Here is a 19,201-nt window from a genome sequence, read left to right as displayed (position 1 = left end):
GTAAGTCTGTAGTCATTTGTATGGCACCCCTAGGACACAAATACAGCATCACACTTAGCAAGTATCAGTTTCCTGGAGGCGATGGGGTTTAAGATGATTTGGGGGGCGGGGAGGGACTGAGGGAGTGGGGAGGGGAAGCAGACTTCCCACTGAGTGTGAGGGCCAAGGGGCTCCACCCCAAGATCCTGAAACCATGACCTGAGCGGGAATCAAGAGTCAGACACTTAACCCGCTGTGCCACCCAGGCGCCCCCGGGGATGAATTTTGAATAAAAGGAAGAATGCTTGAATCTTGGGCGGACAGCAGGAGCCTCTGATGACATGTTGAAAGGGAAAGAAGGAAACCACATGCCTTTTGCATAATTGGCAGGGGAAGGATCTGGGAAGTGATATAATTAGGATAATTTGATAAGAGTCTTGAAATCAAATGTGAATAAATTGAATCCACTGCAGAAGCATCCACCGATTATGTTGTCCAAGATACAGGTGGGAGAAATGGATTTAACCATAGTGTCTGGAACGTCTTGTAAGGAAGAGCATCTAGAGGCAAGACTGCCAGTTACTCTTATTTCTTTCTTTTAAATACATTTATTTTTTATTGGTGTTCAATTTGCCAACATATAGAATAACACCCAGTGCTCATCCCATCAAGTGTCCCCCTCAATGCCCGTCACCCAGTCACCCCCACCCCCCGCCCACCTCCCCTTCCACCACCCCTGGTTCGTTTCCCAGAGTTAGGAGTCTGAGATGAGAAACAACCCCAGTCTGTCCCAGAGACTCTACAGTAGATTAAAAAAAAAACAAAAAACAAAAAAAACACCCCCCCCCCAAAAAAAACACACTAAACATACACCACGTTTTAAAACAACAACAAAAATCCCCCAACACCTCAGCCAAGAGCCCGGGGAGGAAGGAATGGAAGATTATTCAGAGGTTCCGTGCCTGAGGGAGGGTGACAATGGATAATCAGATGATCTAGGGGAAATGTGTTAGATGCTTAAATGTAGTTATGAGCTTTCTGGTAAATACAATGAGGCGTGATTGCATTTTAAATTAATTCCTAGCTTGCCAACCTTTGCCTTTTTTTTTTATAATGTTTACTTTTACTGTGCATGTCAAATTGAGTTTTTTTTTTTTTTTCTACAAACATCCAACAAACTTCAGGTGGATAAAGTTCCAGGTAAGTGGTGTTTCATCTGTTTAGCAAGTGTTTCCGGGGTCTTTCCACCGTAGGTGACGGGGAAGGTGAAGCAAGTGTGGATTTGCTGCATGCCCGGGAGAGAAGCAGGGGCTCTCTCACACACGACGGTGATGTGAACGGCTTCCCATTAATCTCCACAACAGCTCTGTGCTGTAGATATTATTCTCGTTCTCCATTTGGGAATGTGAGCCTCAAAGAGGTTATGTAACTTATCCAAAATAGTGTCTTAGCAAAGTCTTCTAGCACTTACAGCGCTGTGGCAGTCGCGTGTTTCCTGGGGAGAGCAGACACCTGCCTAAGCAACGTGCCACCCTCTGAGACCTGTCACCAGCACCCACTGGCCCCTGTCCGGGCAGTAACTGACAGCTGCTCTCTCTCACTGCTCTCACTGCCTCTCTCGAAGCTAGGTGATCCTGTGTCTCCTGTGCTCTGTGAGACATAAAGATGTCCCTTGGGGGCCCCTGGGGGATCTTTTATTTTAAGATTTTATTAATTTATTCATGAGAGAGAGGCAGAGACACAGGCAGAGGGAGAAGCAGGCTCCCTGCGGAGAGCCTAGTGCAGAACTCTGGGACCCTGGGATCATGACCTGAGCCCAAGGCAGACGCTCAACCACTGAGCCACCCAGGTGGCTCAACCCCTGGGAGATCCCAACGTGTCATGTATTCCTTGAACTGATTCAACTGCAGTCCAGCCACTTGACAGAGGGGACAGACGTGAAGAGCCTTGTTCTCCATGGGGTCACCGAGCCTCTGAGCTCCAGCTCCTGCAGGCTTCCTGCTAGGGGAGCAAAATAATCTCTTAGTGTTTAGGTTCCCTTGTACCCTTGTACTTGGAGATTCTGGAATTGGCAGCTGAGAGCATTCCACTCCCAATGGGCAGGGCAGGCTGGCCCCCCAGAGGCCTGGATGCTCACCCCTCGCTTCGAGGGAGAGGGTCCTGCCCACAGGTCTCGGCCAGGGGGACGAGGGCAGCCTGCCTACGGACGGATGGAGGGACATCAGGACACCCTGCATGAGCGTGGCCTTCCAAAGGGAGTCTGAAAATCAAATGGGAATTTGAACTGGAGGTTGAGGAAGACAGTTTTTCATTTAGCAGGGGGTGGAAAATTGAAAAGATAAGACAAGACAAGACCAAACCCCTGGAGGCTAAGAGGAAAGCTGAGTCACGTTAAGGCAGGGGGTGCGCTCCGGTGAACCCCCCCATGAATTCCCAGTGCCCAGAGGAGGGTAGGATAACCAGAGGCAGGGGGTCATGGCAGGCCCGTTGCTTCTGGTTTGCTCCACGTTCTACAGAATAAGCTTGAGGCCTCAGGCCTCCCGCAGCTGAATGCTACTGTTTAATCATCCCCTGTTCTCAATTTCACTTTTAGTTTCTGGGGAGAAGTGTTGAGGGGGGAGGAGGCTAAGTGAGCCTCTGCTGAGAGTGTTGTCTACGCAGGTTAGCTCTGCTGTTTGCTCCCGAAGCATTGGAGAGTTTAGGAAGACAGATGGGGGGGTTCTAGGAAAACCCCTGAGATGTGCTTGATGCTGAGATCCCTACATCCCAGGCCAGGGGCTCTGAGAACTCAGAGCAGCCTTGGCCTTCCTCTCTAGCAACAGGACCACTCCCTTGCCTTGGCCCAACCTTAAGACTGCACGTAACCTTGATTACCTCCCTAGGGCCCCCATCTCCATCTGCAACCCTATGGGACATTAAAGCTTCAGTGTATGAATCTGGTGGTGGGAGATGGAGAGGATGCACCTCGGTCCAGAGCACCTAGAAAGTGGTCCCCATGCCTGATTCGGCCTTAATTCCCCCACGGAACCCAGACTGACATAGCACAGTGGCGTAATTGCTAGTTCAGGGGAGTCATGAAGGAGATGATGGGGAGGGCTGGGATTTTAACGCAGGCCTTCTAAGCACCAAATCGAATTCTGGGCTTCCTAGCTGGACACCCGGGGGGCGTTGAAGGAAAAATAAGACTTGGCTGGCCTTCCAGGAGCTTCATCTTGTCGTGGTAGCAAGCCACGCAACCGAAATAAATGATACCGTGAGGCTGCACACCGTGGTGGGTGGGCTGGTTGGGAGGTACAGGACGGGTTCCAGAAGGGGAAGTGCATGAGTTGTCTGAGAGGCTGGTTTGCTTCGGGACTTTAGGGAGTAGAGGGCAGGGAAAAGAAGGGATCTCCAGCCAGAAAATCTTGGTGTCTGAGACCTGAGATTGGGGTCTGGGAGTCAACTTGATGGTCTGGGATGCAGTCAGGAGACCAGTTGGGCTTGAAAAGAAGTGTGGGAGAGACTGGACAGCTGGATGAAATCTGGAGAGCTCTGGAACATTCTCAATGAGAAGATGACATCTCAAAGTCTAAAGTAAACTCTCCACTTAGAGCATTAGTTCTGACATTTTAACCAATCATTTGAAAGTTACTGGAAAGGGGTGCCTGACTGATGCCATTGGTAGAGCATGCGACTCTTGATCTTGGGGTTGTGAGTTTGAGTCCCACATGAGGTGTAGAGATTACTTAAAAATGAAATCTTTGGGGATCCCTGGGTGGCGCAGCGGTTTAGCGCCTGCCTTTGGCCCAGGGCGCCATCCTGGAGACCTGGGATCGAATCCCATGTTGGGCTTCCGGTGCATGGAGCCTGCTTCTCCCTCTGCCTATGTCTCTGCCTTTCTCTCTCTCTCTCTCTCTCTCTCTGTGTGTGTGACTATCATAAATAAATTTAAAAAATTAAAAAAATGAAATCTTTAAAAAAAAAGTTACTAGAAAGTGTAATCGTTTCCTCAGTAAAAGGAATTATCTCATGGCTATGATAATTAATGGTGAACAGTTTAGGAAATAACATTTTTTTTGCTATGGATTATTGATGTGGTTGTGCAGAAGCTACCATTTTACAGTCATCTAATATTCATGATGAAATTTTAAGTGAATTCTTTATACGACTAAGTATGGCATTTCATATATTTTTTCAACCAGTATATCAGATTGTATAATACCCACAGTCATGCTTCATGCTTTAATTTCTACTTTGTTTTTCAAAAATTATTTATTGTCTGGTACAAGCGAACTCACGGAAATCTTTCGGAAAGAAGCCCAACTTGAGAATTTTCTTATATTTATTTTTCAGAGTTTTGGGGAGAAAATGCTAAAAATACCGTATTTTTCAAAACAGAATAACACACCAGGTTGCACGATCAACCACGTGCAATTCCATAGCAATTGAAAACCAGGCCAACTCTTGGGAAAATATTCAGATAGTGTGATAAAATGAACTGCTCTCTAAATGTTAAGAAATTCAAAGCTTGAAGGCCACTACACTCCCATTCTCCACTATCTACAATGTGTCATCATATCTGTCCCCAGACAGCCCTCCTAGGGTTGGCCTATGCAGACAGTGAAGGTTTGAAAATTATTGTGGAGACATTTAGAGTCTTCCATACAAATTTCAGTAAGCTGGAAGCTTTGGGGGAAGTGTGGTCATTTGAGAAAGCTCCATCCTATATGGGTGTGTGTGTGTCTGTGACTCTTTTCAGTAGTATGACATTAAGAGAAGTCAGCGTTTTAATTCTACATTGCTTTAAGATCATCCCTTTAAATGATGTCACACAATTTTCCATATTTAGTGGATTGGTTGGTACATTTGTTCTTCTATATATTTTCTCAACGGTTAAATGGGCACCATCACCTCAACTTTGTTAGAATATATTTGGGGCTTAGGAGAATAACTATTGAGACCGTGAGAGTCAAGCTACATCCCCCTCAAAGTTAAGTTTAACAGTCAATTTTGGATCGAATGTTCCATATCCCACTATTTCACATTACGCTCTCTCTGGCTTTCACTCTTCTGCAAATCAGCCCATAGTTGCTCTGCCAGTCTCTGCCCTTAGCTTCCTCCTTGGGTTACGTAAAAAAGAAATGATGACAGGTGTCATTCTACATTTTGGAGATTTTTCAGGAATCAGATGTCCCTGAAGTGCAAACATAGTATAACAGAAAGTGAAGGTCAAGTTGACTATGGTGACGCTCAGCCTTTTGTTTGGCTCTCCTGTGGGTTCTTCAATTGTGGCCTAGAAGGACTTTGATTGCTCTGGCTTTGAGCAGAGGAAGAACAGGCTGGTGCTTCCAAGTCCTGCTACTGCTGTCAGCACAGACTAGCCCGATGGCAGGGACGAAGAAGGGCACGTGTGGGTTTCAGGAAGGCTTGAGTTTCTAGCTCCCTTTCAAACTTTTGGTTAAGCCATCTTTCATTCTTGGAAGGAAAGAGTAAAGATCCTGAGCAGATGAGGGGAGATGAAAGTACTGGCTCGCATTGACAGCGCCCCCTCCCCCCCCCGCTGCCTGTTGCCTCTTGCCTGAGCATTCACACTTCCTCACCAGGGCCTGCCTCTGACCTGACACCTTGAATCTGGACTGTGAAGTCAGGTCCATTTAATTCCTGGCTCTGAACTGCTGGCGTCTTGCATCTGGTTTCGCTCCAGGATTTCAGAACCTGACACTGCTTCCTTGCTTCTGCTCTTCTAGCCTAGATTTGTCCCCCGCTGCTGTCCTGTGTTCTCTGCCTTGTTTTCTGACAAGCTGGGGATGGGGAACATTGCTGGGCCTCAGTTTGTTGTGCAACCAGCTGTAGGACACACCCAAGCAAATGCAGTTAGGCTCTTAGATGCCAGTCTCCTTGGGTCCTTTGGGGGAGTCACCCCAAGAGTGGCTGGACTTGGTCACAGGCTGGATGTATAAGGTCTCAAATGAGCCCTTGGTGGGGACTGATTTTATTTTATTTATTTTTACATTTTAAAGATTTTAAGTAATCTCTACATGCAATGGGGGGCTGGAACTTACAACCCTGAGATCAAGAAACGCATGCTCCACTGACTGGGCCAGCCAGATGCCCCACTTTGGTGGGGACTTAAAGGTCCAGCACAATATGCAGAAGCCTGGGCAGAGAGCAAGTGTCAAGGGCGTGATATAATGTCCACAGCCTGCCTGGTGGCATCTGCTGTGAAGGTCACCTTCCTGCTTCCGGGTTGGCATCAAGCATTATAAATGATTGGCTCTTCTTCTTGTGCCCCCTGGGCTTACACTTATGTACAGGGACCCGCTTGAGCCTGCCTTGGCCTCTTCCCTTGGCATCCTACATTTCCATCTTTGTGTTCCATCAGAGACAGTATACCACCACCCCTCAAATCTCAAGAGTCCCAGAAGCTGTTTATTTCAGCTCAGATTTACAAAATAGTGGCCTCCACCTGCTTGGGGTCCCCACGGTCCGTTTCTACCCCCACATGACATGATAAGCAAGACAAGGTCTAACCCGGCCTGCCCTCCAAGGCCTCGTATGACTCACTGTAGCTGGGGATGTCAGGGCCTGCCTTTGGCTGCCCCACCCCTCACGCCCTAAGGGATGTTCAAACAGGGAGCTGGACAATGTTTCAAGCCTCCCAGAAGCTGGATCCCTTGGATCGCTCCTCCCTGCTCCCACAGCTCCCTGAGGGGACTCTGTTCCCCAAGGCTGTGTGGACAGGAAGGGTCTATACCTGGGATTCTCTCGGTCAACCCCTCCCCTGGGATGTCAGCCTGCCCCCAGAAGAGGCTCTGCTTCCTCATGGACAGAACCACTCCTGCCTTGATTTCTCCCTCCTGACTCAGAGCATTGTCCTACTCACTGGTCTCGTTTCTTTCAATCTTTATGGTCATTTTATTTCAAGGATCTTCTAGACCTTTATCGCTGTGTGTGTGTGTGTGTGTGTGTGTGTGTGTGTTTTCCTTAGCTAACAGACCCCTCTGCCGGTTTCCCTAACTTCAGATACTGCAGAGAAGGGATTGGGGTGCGAGTCTTCACTCTCAAACGGCCTTAGTACGTGAAGAAGATGGGGTCATTCCCCAGGGAGACAATGTTGCCAAGCCAGAGATGCAAGGTCCTACTAGACCTTATCCCAAGTCAGTGGATGCTGCTTACCTTCCCTTGATGCAAATTAAATGATTCTTCTAAGAATTAAAAACATCTAGGGGAGTCTCTACCTTTACTCCCTATAAGCAGGGCATGTAAATGGCAGGTTCAGCCTCCAGAACATTTGGCCATGATGCCTTTGGTTGTGCCGATGACCAGGCCAGGGCTGTCCATCTCCTCTCCAGCACCCACGAGCTTTATATTCCTACCTCTTCTTTTCAATGCCTCTCCCTTTTACGAGCTAGAGAGTCATCTTCATGTCTGCCTGTGAGAATAAATCCTTTGTGCAGTGGGTAGAGATGAGGGAAGGAGATTTACTTTCATCACAATTTTCTGAATGACCTGTTGGGCTGATAGCTTTAATCACAGCTCAGCTTCTTGTTCAGCACAGCACATTCTGCACGCCTCTCTGGTGGCACCTCTCAGCCTTGCAATGCACCGGGGGTGTCTTCTGGGGGCTCACGTGAATAGCCATGAGACAGCCGATCTCAATTCTCCCTCATACACCAGGCCCCTGAATCAAAAGAAATGTCCTGCAGCACCGGGCTTTAGAAGCCGAGAAACCCTATTTATGCACACATGAACAAAAGGACAAGATAAAAATTGCAAATGAAAACATCAGTCCCATTCTAATGTTATAACCCTTGGTCCCACAGTAGGATCTCTTCAAAGGCTGGACAGTTTTCCTCGGGAGAGATTTGGCGAGAAGGGGAAGCAAATGCACCAATGATTCTTAAGCCAGGACTTGGCTGGCCCTGGGCCCCCACGCAGTGGCATTTTTTGTTCTTATGGAAGGTCAAGATTTCATGTGAGTAAGCCAGTCATCACTGCGGCACCCCCTGTGTGGGCTCAGCCCTCTTACAGGACTCTTCTCTCAGCCCAGATCCTTCAGAGCATCTCTTTGGTCCTCTATCCCCAAGGCTTGTCCAACCCCAGCCCCAGAACTGGCTTGTCTTTTATTGCCACGATGATTTTTATATAGGAGCACAATACCGATGGATACCAGACCCCAATCCATTTCTCTGTATGTCTTGGGTGGATCAATCTGTGCCATGGAATGCCTTGAAACGTCTCTCTGAGCCCTGAACAGCCATGTCACATGTACAACAGGGAAAGCCCCAACCCACGGGAAAACTGCTCACCTCTTATGGTTCTAACAAGGTGAGATGATCACCAACAGAACTTAAAAACAACTCTTTAGGCTTTGACAACTATGATTGAGCAAGCTTTGTGGACAGAACCCATTGCGACCATTCTGTTCCCACAGGATTTTGTTTAGTGCTCATTGCATAGTTGGTACTTGAGAAACGACGCTAAACATGAAGGGATATTGTGTAAACTAAAGCACAATACACAATTATTAGAGAATCTCTCCCCCATTGCTCCAGCCTTCAGGGATGTAGACATATGCGAGAAGAATCATTAGAAAAACTGGAAAGATATAGATGGGCTCTATCTAACTCTCACTCAACAGGAAAGTATTGCTTAATGGAATTCACCCACCTTCTCCAATGAAGAAGGGAACGTGGAATAGTTAATGCAAATTCACTTTAAAAATAGCAATGGGTAATGTATGCATAGGTATTTTTCAGCCATCACTGCCTCAAATAACTTTGCTGCTGGATGCTTCAGCGAGGTGGCCCAGGGAACCCACATAGTGCAGAGAGCATGGGAAGAAATTCACCAGTTATATCAGGTTCCCTATGTGCTATCTTTGAAGGTCCTCAAATAATTTTCTATCTTTAGAGTGGGACAGCCATTTGTAAAGGGCTGGCCTGCACCACAGCCTTTTTTTTTTTTTTTTTATAAAGATTTTATTTATTTATTCATGAGAGACACAGAGAGAGGCAAAGGCACAGGCAGAGGGAGAAGCAGGCTCCTTGATGGGAGCCCGATGTGGGACTCGATCCCAGGACCCCAGGATCACGCCCTGAGCCGAAGGCAGATGCTCAACCACTGAGCCACCCAGGTGCCCCTCACCTTTAATAGCTGCAGGTCGCCTACGCATAAACATTGAAACCTCCCTCAGTCCAGCCTTTCATTAAATCTGCAAATGAGGAGACTGGACCAGGTGACCACTGAGGGAATTTTGCAACTTGTTCTGTGATGACATCAAACCATCCAATGAGCTCTGGAAGCAGCGACCCTCTCTGCATGTTTTTCTGCTCTTCCTCTGACTTACAGCGTTGAGGTCAGTTGTGGGGTTAATTTTTTAAATCCCTTAAATGGCTCAGTTTTAGCATGATGTGGAGTCCACGAGGGCTAATTTTCTTCTGGGTGTGAACCCCCCCTGGAGGGATACAGCCTTCTCTGTTTTGATGCCCCCACTTCTTCCTTCCACCCATTTCTTTCCGTTTACTTATATATTTACTTATTTTATTTATTTTAAAGCATAACAACACAACAACTAGCAAAGACCAGACCCTTGTGGCCAGTGCCCAGGACAATAGTCCTCATATATTACTATTGTTTTTGTTTTTAAGAAATCACCTTAGAAAAGGTAATCACATCAGTACTTGGCCTTTTGGCTAAGATCAAGTGTAGAAAAAGTAATTACACTAGACCCATAATATATAAATTAGCTAAGATTGAAAGAGCCTCTCTTGGCTTCCTACTGCATGGATCCCCAGTACACTTGAGAATAATCTAAAAACCAGGGATGTAGATACACGCTTGGGATACTGAAGAGACTGAGATTATGGGGAAAAAAATAAGCCTCAGTGAAAACACTCTACTTGCTTCCTTAGCTGTTACAAATGTACGGCAAAAAGAAAGAATACCAAATTAGACCAACTTTTAAGAGAATCTTTTTTGGGGGATCTTTCATTTTTCCATTTGTATTAGTTGGCATTATGACCCGGGTCAACCAAATAAAGAAAAAATATATTGGGAGCAAGAAGTCAAAGACTGTGAGTCACACAGAACTCTCTTTAGCAGAAGTAGATCCAATTAAAAGAACGGTGAACAGGAAATGTTCAACATCATAGCATGAGGTTGCGTTTAGAGAAACTCTATTTAAGTATAAGAAGAACATAGTCAACGTCATGGTCTTGTACCCAAAGCCAGATAGCCTTTAGATCTGGAACTGTCTTTCTGCTAGCCCTACTTCACCCATTCTTAGCCTTCGGTTAATGACCATGCTCTGTTTAGGCTTCTTTCTGCCCCCAGGAAAATTCAGAATAATGAGTTAGGATGGGAGGGACACTTACTCTGTCCCCTGCTGCTCTGCTGCAACCCATCTGTGCAACTAGAGTCACTGTCTCTGTGTTGGGCAGAGAGAATCATGCCTCCCTTGGACCCTGCTCATCTCTCCTGCAAGATTTTCCTTTGCTGACTTGAAGTAAAGAGTTTGGCTGTTTTAAACCATATCAGACTCCAGATTTTGACAGAGCTGGCTGGTGGTACCTGGAAGGATGCTGGACCCAGGCACCAAGTAGCCAGTCTTGCCCAAGATGCTCCTACCCTAACAAGATTTAAGGGTTAGAGTAGAGCCGCTGGATGGAGAGGAGCCATATAGACCTGGATCACAATTGTCCAGCAGAAGCCCCAAGGAAAGACACTCTCAAGTGCACTTTAAGGGCCAGTTAAGACCAGTGGGCATCTTCGTACAATTTTGAGGGAGGGGAAGTGGTCCAACTATGCCTCAGATTGAATTTCCTAATAATCCATGTGCCTCAGATTCAGATCTCAAAAATAAGGAAATGGATGTTCCTTTTTTAGTCCCTAAATATATAATCCTTCTTCCTCACAACTGACAAAAACACTTTTTTTTATTTTTTAAATTAAAAATTTTTTTATTGGAGTTCAGTTTGCCAACATATAGCAGCATAACACCCAGTGCTCATCCCACCAAGTGCCCCCCTCAGTGCCCATCACCCAACCCAAGTGGGCGGGGGGCCAACCCCCCGCCCACTTCCCCCTTCATGACTCCTTGTTCATTTCCTAGAGTTAGGGGGTCTCTCATGTTTTGTCACCCTCACTGATATTTTCACTCATCTTCTCTCCTTTCCCTTTATTCCCTTTCACTAATTTTTATATTCCCCAAATGAATGAGACCACATAATGTTTGTCCTTTTCCGATTGACTTATTTCACTCAGCATCATACCCTCCAGTTCCATCCACGTCAAAGCAAATGGTGGGTATTTGTCGTTTCTAATGGCTGAGGAATATTCCATCGTATACATAGACCACATCTTCTTTATCCATTCATCTTTCGATGGACACCGAGGCTCCTTCCACAGTTTGGCTATTGTGGACATTGCTGCTATAAACATTGGGGTGCAGGTGTCCCAGCGTTTCATTGCATCTGAATCTTTGGGGTAAATCCCCAGCAGTGCAATTGCTGGGTCGTAGGGCAGGTCTATTTTTAACTCTTTGAGGAACCTCCACACAGTTTTCCAGAGTGGCTGCACCAGTTCACATTCCCACCAACAGTGCAAGAGGGTTCCCTTTTCTCCGCATCCTCTCCAACATTTGTGGTTTCCTGCCTTGTTAATTTTCCCCATTCTCACTGGTGTGAGGTGGTATCTCATTGTGGTTTTGATTTGTATTTCCCTGATGGCAAGTGATGCAGAGCATTTTCTCATGTGCATGTTGGCCATGTCTATGTCTTCCTCTGTGAGATTTCTGTTCATGTCTTTTGCCCATTTCATGATTGGATTGTTTGTTTCTTTGCTGTTGAGTTCAATAAGTTCTTTATAGATCTTGGAAACTAGCCCTTTATCTGATATGTCATTTGCAAATATCTTCTCCCATTCTGTAGGTTGTCTTTTAGTTTTGTTGACTGTTTCTTTTGCTGTGCAGAAGTTTTTTATCTTGATGAAGTCCCAATAATATATTTGCCAAAAGCACTCTTAACACAATCTCCTTAAATATTTATTTATTTATTTTATGGGGTAGAGGACAGAGGAAGAGGGGGAGAAAAGGAGAGAGAGAGAGAGAGAGAGAGAGAATCCTCAAGCGGACTCAGTACTGAGTATAGAACCCAATGCAGGGCTTGATCCCAGGACCCTGAGAACACGATCTGAACTGAAATCAAGGGTCAGCTGCCCAACTGACTGAACCACCCAGGAGCCCCTTAACACAATTTCTTTAAATTACCTGAATCTTTTACACGAGCTGTGAAGCCAGGTGCTCTAAAGAAATGGAACAGCTTCTGCTACATGCTTAGAAGAGAATGGAGGAGAAAATAGAGAACACCAGGCTTAAGTTACTTAAACTTGTTACATAACTGAACACAACTTAAACCTGGTTTTCTCTCCCGCTGGCCTTTGCTGGGGGCAGGGGGATGTTTCCTCTGTCCATCCACTAAAAACTGTCAAGTTGGGTGTCATTTCTGGTCACTCTCTAGAGGAACAACAGTCTTACGGACCACTGGATGCCAAAGTGTGCCTCAATTTATTAATCAGAATGCTCAGTCCTGTAAATAAGCAGAACCTCTGCTTGTTTTGGCATTCAGTCTTTTCTTCCCCATGGGGCTGGCCATACCGCAGAGCACTTGGCCAGGGAGCCAGAGGAGGCTGTGGTCAGCGCCCCTCCTGTGACCCTAGCCTCTCTGCCCAGAGGTTTCGGCTCCCTCCCCAGGGTCTGGCCCTGTGCCCGGAGTTCACAGCATTGTTTTATCTGAAGGCATCTTCCCAAATGCTCCCACTCTCTCTCTGACCCTTTTGGAAATGGGCTAAGTGTTGTGGGACCAGTTTCTAGACATTTCCGTTGAAAGTTCGGCACATGATGCTCTGCACCCCCAGCATCAACTTGGGGTGAAGTCCCTCCTCTTACTGATTCACTCAACGGATCCTTCGCAAGGGGAATTCATTCTTGAGAGTGAAGGTGGGCCACCTGGGTGGCTCAGTGGTTGAGCAGCTGCCTTTGGCTCAGGTCATGATCCCGGGGTCTTGGGACCGAGCCCCACATCGGGCTCCCTGCATGGAGCCGGCTTCTCCTTCTGCCTGTGTCTCTGCCTCTCTCTCTCTGTGTCTCTCATGAATAAATAAATAAATAAGATCTTTAAAAAAAAAAAAAGTGAAGGTTGAACTTTGTGGAGTAATTGCGCCTGGCCTTCCTGAAGTCTCCTCCCTCTGCCATGTGTGGCTGCGACACCATTTAGCAAAAGGGGGTCCCTACTCTGTGCTGTGTGGTCACATCCACATAGAGGCAGTTGATGTTCACCTTCAGGTAATTCCACGGCCTCCTTTTCTCTGTCAGAGTTTGTCTTTCAAAGATGCTGGCTTTGATCACGACTTTAAGATTTTGATGATTTTCAGAAAGAGACACCTGGCTGGTGACTATACCTATTAATCTACAAACTATTCCCACAGTCTTCTGGGGCTCCTGTGCCTCAGTCCTGCATGGAACATGTGCGACTCTTTCCCTTCATTTTTCTGGGTGAATTAGCCTGTCTCAGCCATTCTCCAGGTGGGAGAGTTATAGTGAAAGGGAATATAAGGGAAGGGAGAAGTGTGTGGGAAATATCAGAAAGGGAGACCGAACATGGGAGACTCCTAACTCTGGGAAACGAACTAGGGGTGGTGGAAGGGGAGGAGGGCGGGGGGTGGGGGTGACTGGGTGACGGGCACTGAGGGGGGGCACTTGACGGGATGAGCACTGGGTGTTATTCTGTATGTTGGCAAATTGAACACCAATAAAAAATAAATTTATTATTAAAGAAAGTCTTAAATCCTGTCTATTCGCACTGTTAATTTCTCTAGTATGTGTATTTGTTTCCTCAGCAAAATTGCAAGTTTATTATTAGGAGAAGCAAGGGGGACAGCCCCGCATTCCACAGGGAAGGAGCCTGCTCCTTTTGGGTCACAGCAGTGTCACAGATAAAAGGGTTTGGAGCACCTTCTATGGAAGCAAACATTGAGGCTCTAGGGCTTGGAGTCCTTGGATTGCTCAAGAGTTCCACAACCTGAAGCAAAAATGTGAACTTCCTGTTCATACCCATTTTAAACAATTTAAGAACGTTTATCCTTGGGCTGCTTACTCTTAGGAGTAAGTCAGATAGAGCCGCCACTCTTGTCATCCCAGTGAGCAGCAGACTAGGGTATGAATATAGATGACAGAGTGTAATGGCTTTATCAGTAGATCCACACACTGCAACAATTGGGAGTGACTTTCTTAAAGGAAACAGATAACAGATAATCACACTGGTGAGTAATCTCATCGACAATGGGTTGACTTCACCCACCGAGGGTTTCTGGAATCCAGAATTCCTAGGGCAGGTCAATGTTACAGGCCTCTGAGGACAGAGGGAGAAAAAATAATGAGTCATACGAAGGCAATTTTCTCATTATTCCAAAGGTTATTCTCCGATGGCAAAAAAAAAAAAAAAAAAAAAATTGTTACTATGGTATTCCAGAAAACCAAGAGATTTTGACTCATAATAGATGCCATCATCTGACAGCTAACGTCCCCAAGGATAAAGTTAAAGAAATCTTTTTGTGAAAGGATTCCTACCATTTACTTAATTAACACATCCATCACCTCACATGTTTATCTCTTTGTGTGTGGATGAGAACATTTAGGCTCTACTCTGTTAGCAAATTTCAATTATGTAACACAGTGATATCAATTATAGTCGCCCTGCGTTACATAAGATCCTCAGACCTTATTCATCTTGTAGCTGACGGCTTGTACCCTTTTACCACCATTTCCCTATATCCCTCCAGGCCTCTAACCCCGGGGTTCCAACCACTTTTTTACTGTCTGTTTTTATTAGACTTTATTTTTTTTTTAATTTGAATTTTATTTTAGTTAAATTCAATTAGCATAGAGTGTAGATGAGTTTCAGAGGTGGAGTTCAGTGATTCATCAGTTGCATGGAACACCCAGTTGCTCATTCTATCACGTGCCCTCCTTAATGCCCATCACCCAGTTACCCTATTCACCCACCTTCTCCCCTCCAGCAATCCTGTTTGTTTTCTAGAATTAGAGTGTTTTATGGTTTGTCTCCCTCTCTGATTTCGAGTTTGACTTTTTAAAAAACTAGATTCACATATAAGTGATGCCATTCGGCATTTGTCTTGGGAACTTCACTTAGCATAATGCCCTCAAAGTCTGCCTGTATGGCTGCAAATGGCAGGATTAAAAACTTTTTTTATTCAATTAAAATAAATAATTGAGCCACAGTTGAAAAATTCAAGATGTTATGGGGGTAGTCTGTTCAGTTCTACATCTTCTGGGTACCTCGATTCAGCACAAAGAATAAACATGCAGAGAAATGCAACTTGGGAGCTGGATAGCTGAGTCCTGGTAAATAGGATTGCAAGCCGACCTCAGCCTTCCTTTGGTTCTTGTTGCCTCCTATCCTCCTTTCTTGGAAAACTCTCTTGACTCTCTAAACTCAGTACAAGCTTCATCTCCGCCTTGGACCGTGCCAGGCTAGCCCTCCAGACTCTCTGTATCATCTTAATCCTTACCTATTTTATCTATGATTTTTGGTTGTCATTCTGGGCTTGTCTCAGCAGAAGAGGCATCTATTTCTAAATCGACATTTGACATAGGGGCCTCAGTCACGTGAGTTGGTCATATGTTTTTATGTGCTCTGGGCTTATAGTATGGGTGTATGTTAAGGCAACGTGCAATCATAAAGTCAATCACAAGTGGATTTGTCCTTGTCTGCCAAGGTTGGAAGGTTTGATGCTGAGTTAGTCAAGAAAAAAAGGAAGTAGAGAAGATTTTTTAAACGAATTAAAAGGTTGTATCAACACAAAAAGGGGATATAAAAGACAAGTAGGTTAACTTAAAAATCCATTCTGCCAATTTCTGAGTCTCAGCTCTGATGACAATCTTTGTTCTCACTCTCTCCTTAATATCAAAGGCAGAGATCGTGTCAACAGAAGGGTTTTGATTCTCATTCACAAAATTCAGGATTCTTAGGTACCTTCATATCTCTAATGGGAAAATTCTATGACACAGAGGCAGGAAGAGTTAAGAATCTTGTAGTTCTCATTGAAAGAATGAAGAGCACCTAAAATGCACCAAAATGAGAATTTGTTTTGTCATGGTGACTTATTATTGCTATTATGGTGACTTATGAGTCTAATAATTGGGTAGTATGAGTTGTCTAGGAGTATCTGATGAGAATTTCCATATACAGTTGCCTCTTGGGCAACACGGTCTGAATGGCAGGGGTCCACTTATATGTGGATTTTTTTTTTTGATAAATCCAGGATTTTATATTTATTTTCTCTTCATTATTATTTTTTTTCTCTAGCTTACTTTATTGTAAGAATATAGTATATAACATATGTGACCTATGAAATATGTGATAATCAAATGTTTATGTTATTGGTAAGGCTTTCGGTCAATGGTAGGCTATTTTTTTTAAATTTATTTATTCATGAGAGACACATAGAGAGAGGTAGAGACACAGACAGAGGGAGAAGCAGGCTCTCTGTGGGGAGCCTGATTTAGGACTCAATCCCAGGACCCTGGGATCACAGCCTGAGCTAAAAGCAGATGCTCAACCACTGAGCCACCCAGGTGCCCAACGATAGGCTATTAGTAGCTAAGTTGCTGGAAAGTCAAAAGTTATATGTGGATTTTCCACTGTCTGGGGGTGGGTGTCCGTAACCCATGTTGTTCAAGGGTCAGCTGTACTTTCATAAAAGTCAGGTTAAAAAATTCCAGAAGTATGTATTCTAGCTTATTGATCTTTTCAAGCACAAGCATGTTTTCTAATATCTAAGTTGCAATGTGTTTACATAACTTAATGCAAACAGATACCCCATTTTCCCTGACTGGTTTATCTCAAAGGCTGAGAGCCAGGTGTGGAGGTGCTCAATTAAGACAAGATGTCAAAGTGAAAGACTGGTAAAAGTGGCTCACCCAGTGTTCCTCTCCCCAAGGCAGATGCCTGCTGAGGGTCAGGGGATCAGCAGGAGAGGGGGTCATCTCACTGCAGAGGAGGCCTGAACAATAGGCTCCTGCCATTTCATGGGACCAGGGGCAGGTGGCGCCCGAGTCCTTGGCTCAAGGCCCCTCAGAGATTGCGGTGTGCCCTGGGCCCACAGCAAGTCTTTTGTGGGAAGGCAGCTTCCCCCCAAACCCCTGTTCAGGCAAAACATTGTAAATGCCTTCTGTTGGACCTGAAAAAAATCACACATAGGACTCCTCAGTTTATTCGACTAGGTCTGGCCAGTAGGATGTTTTATTTCTGGGCTCTGTTAGGTACGAGTGACAAACAAACTTGAGCTAGCTGAAAACAAAGGGGAATTGATCTCAAGGGTATTGGAATATTTTACTTTTTATTTTTTTATTTTATTTTTATTTTTATTCTTTAAAGATTTTATTTATTTATTCATGAGTGACACAGAGAGAGAGAGAGAGGCAGAGACACAGGCAAAGGGAGAAGTAGGTTCTGTGCAGGGAGCCCGACGTGGGACTTGATCCTGAATCCTGGGACTCCAGGAACACACCCTGAGCCAAAGGCAGATGCTCAACCACTGAGCCACCCAGGCATCCCTATACTTTACTTTTTAAAAAAAGATTTTACTGGGCAGCCCCGGTGGTGCAGTGGTTTAGCGTCCCCTGCAGCCTGGGGTGTGATCCTGGAGACCCGGGATCAAGTCCCACCCACGTCGTCGGCTCCCTGCATGGAGCCTGCTTCTCCCTCTGCCTGTGTCTCTGCCTCTCTCTCTCTCTCTCTGAATAAATAAATAAAAATTAAAAAAAAATCAAAAAAAGATTTTACTTATTTGAGAGAGAGAGAGAGATAGGGAGAGATAGAGTGGGGGAGGAGACAGAGAAGCAGACTCCCCGCTGAGCAGGGAGCCCCACGTGAGACTTGATCCCAGGACCCCAGGATCATGACCTGAGCCAAAGGCAGACGCTCAACCCACTGAACCACCCAGGCACCCCTGGAATATTTTAAATAATGGAAAGCAGGGAATGAATAATAAAATTAAAGGAATGGAAGTGATTCCCCTTGAGTCTTGGAAGCAACTAGAACTGGAGTCTTGAAGTTGCCACGGCTCTTCTCTCAGCCTTTCCCTCTGTGTCCAGTTCCTGTGATCTTACTGTGGCCTGGTTGCCTTGGGCCAAACGAGGACTTTAATGTAAAGTTACTGAGGTGGCTCAAATAGTTAAAGGAACATGACTATAAACAACTTCAGGGATTCACATATGTAGCTCTACCACTAGCCCCACCTCTCCTAGCTCTGGTTGAAAAGGGGCAGAGAAGAATTCTGATTGCCCCTATCTGGACCAATCACTGTGGATGTGGACCAATCACTATATTTCCACAGTAGAGGGAGAGCATTCAGTTCCAGGCTGTCCACGGGGCATCATGTCCAGAGAAGAAGGAATCATTAGTCAGAAAGAGGCATAGAAAATATCTCTCAACACATGAGAAGAAATGCCCTTTTGGTACTCTAAGAACATAGAGGAAAAAGGATATTGTGAAAACTTGGCAAATAGCTTTTCATACACCAAATAACTTTTTTAAAAAATATTTTATTTATTTATTCATGAGAGGCAGAGAGAGAGGCAGAGACACAGGCAGAGGGAGAAGCAGACTCCCCACTGAGCAGGGAGCACAATGTGGGACTCGATCCTAGGACCCTGGGATCATGCCCTGATGATCCCAGATGCTCAACCGCTGAGCCTCCCAGATGCCCCAAATAACTTGTTTTATAAAGAGAGGAAACACCAAAAGTCACTATAGGGTTCAGAAACATTGTTTTTATAATTTTTAAATAAATTCATCTGTTGGCTAATGTTTCTTTTCAGCTCTTACATACACTGTCTCTCTTCCTTTACACACACACACACTCTCTCTAACACACCATTGTGCAAGTCTCAGGATACAAAATAAAAGATGAGGTTTCTGTTCTGAGCAGCAATTATGTGTCCTCTTTCCCTCTTGATGTTCACCTCTGCTGCACGAAAATTCTAGTTGAATAGCTCATCATGTTAATGCAATACATGTGTCGCTGCAAGTACACTTGCTTTTTCCAACTATAAGGTCTTCCTGAAGGTCCAAGTGTTATTCCTTCGGTCCAGTGTGTTGTATTCTTAATAGAGCGGAAGGAACCACAATATCTTGCCACATTAAGGAATAGTAGATACAGA

Source organism: Canis lupus, chromosome 2 (assembly GCF_011100685.1).
Source record: "Canis lupus familiaris isolate Mischka breed German Shepherd chromosome 2, alternate assembly UU_Cfam_GSD_1.0, whole genome shotgun sequence".
NCBI classification, from domain to species: Eukaryota; Metazoa; Chordata; class Mammalia; order Carnivora; family Canidae; genus Canis; species Canis lupus.
The sequence above is the reverse complement of the archived record's forward strand: the minus strand, read 5'-3'. Positions refer to the sequence as shown.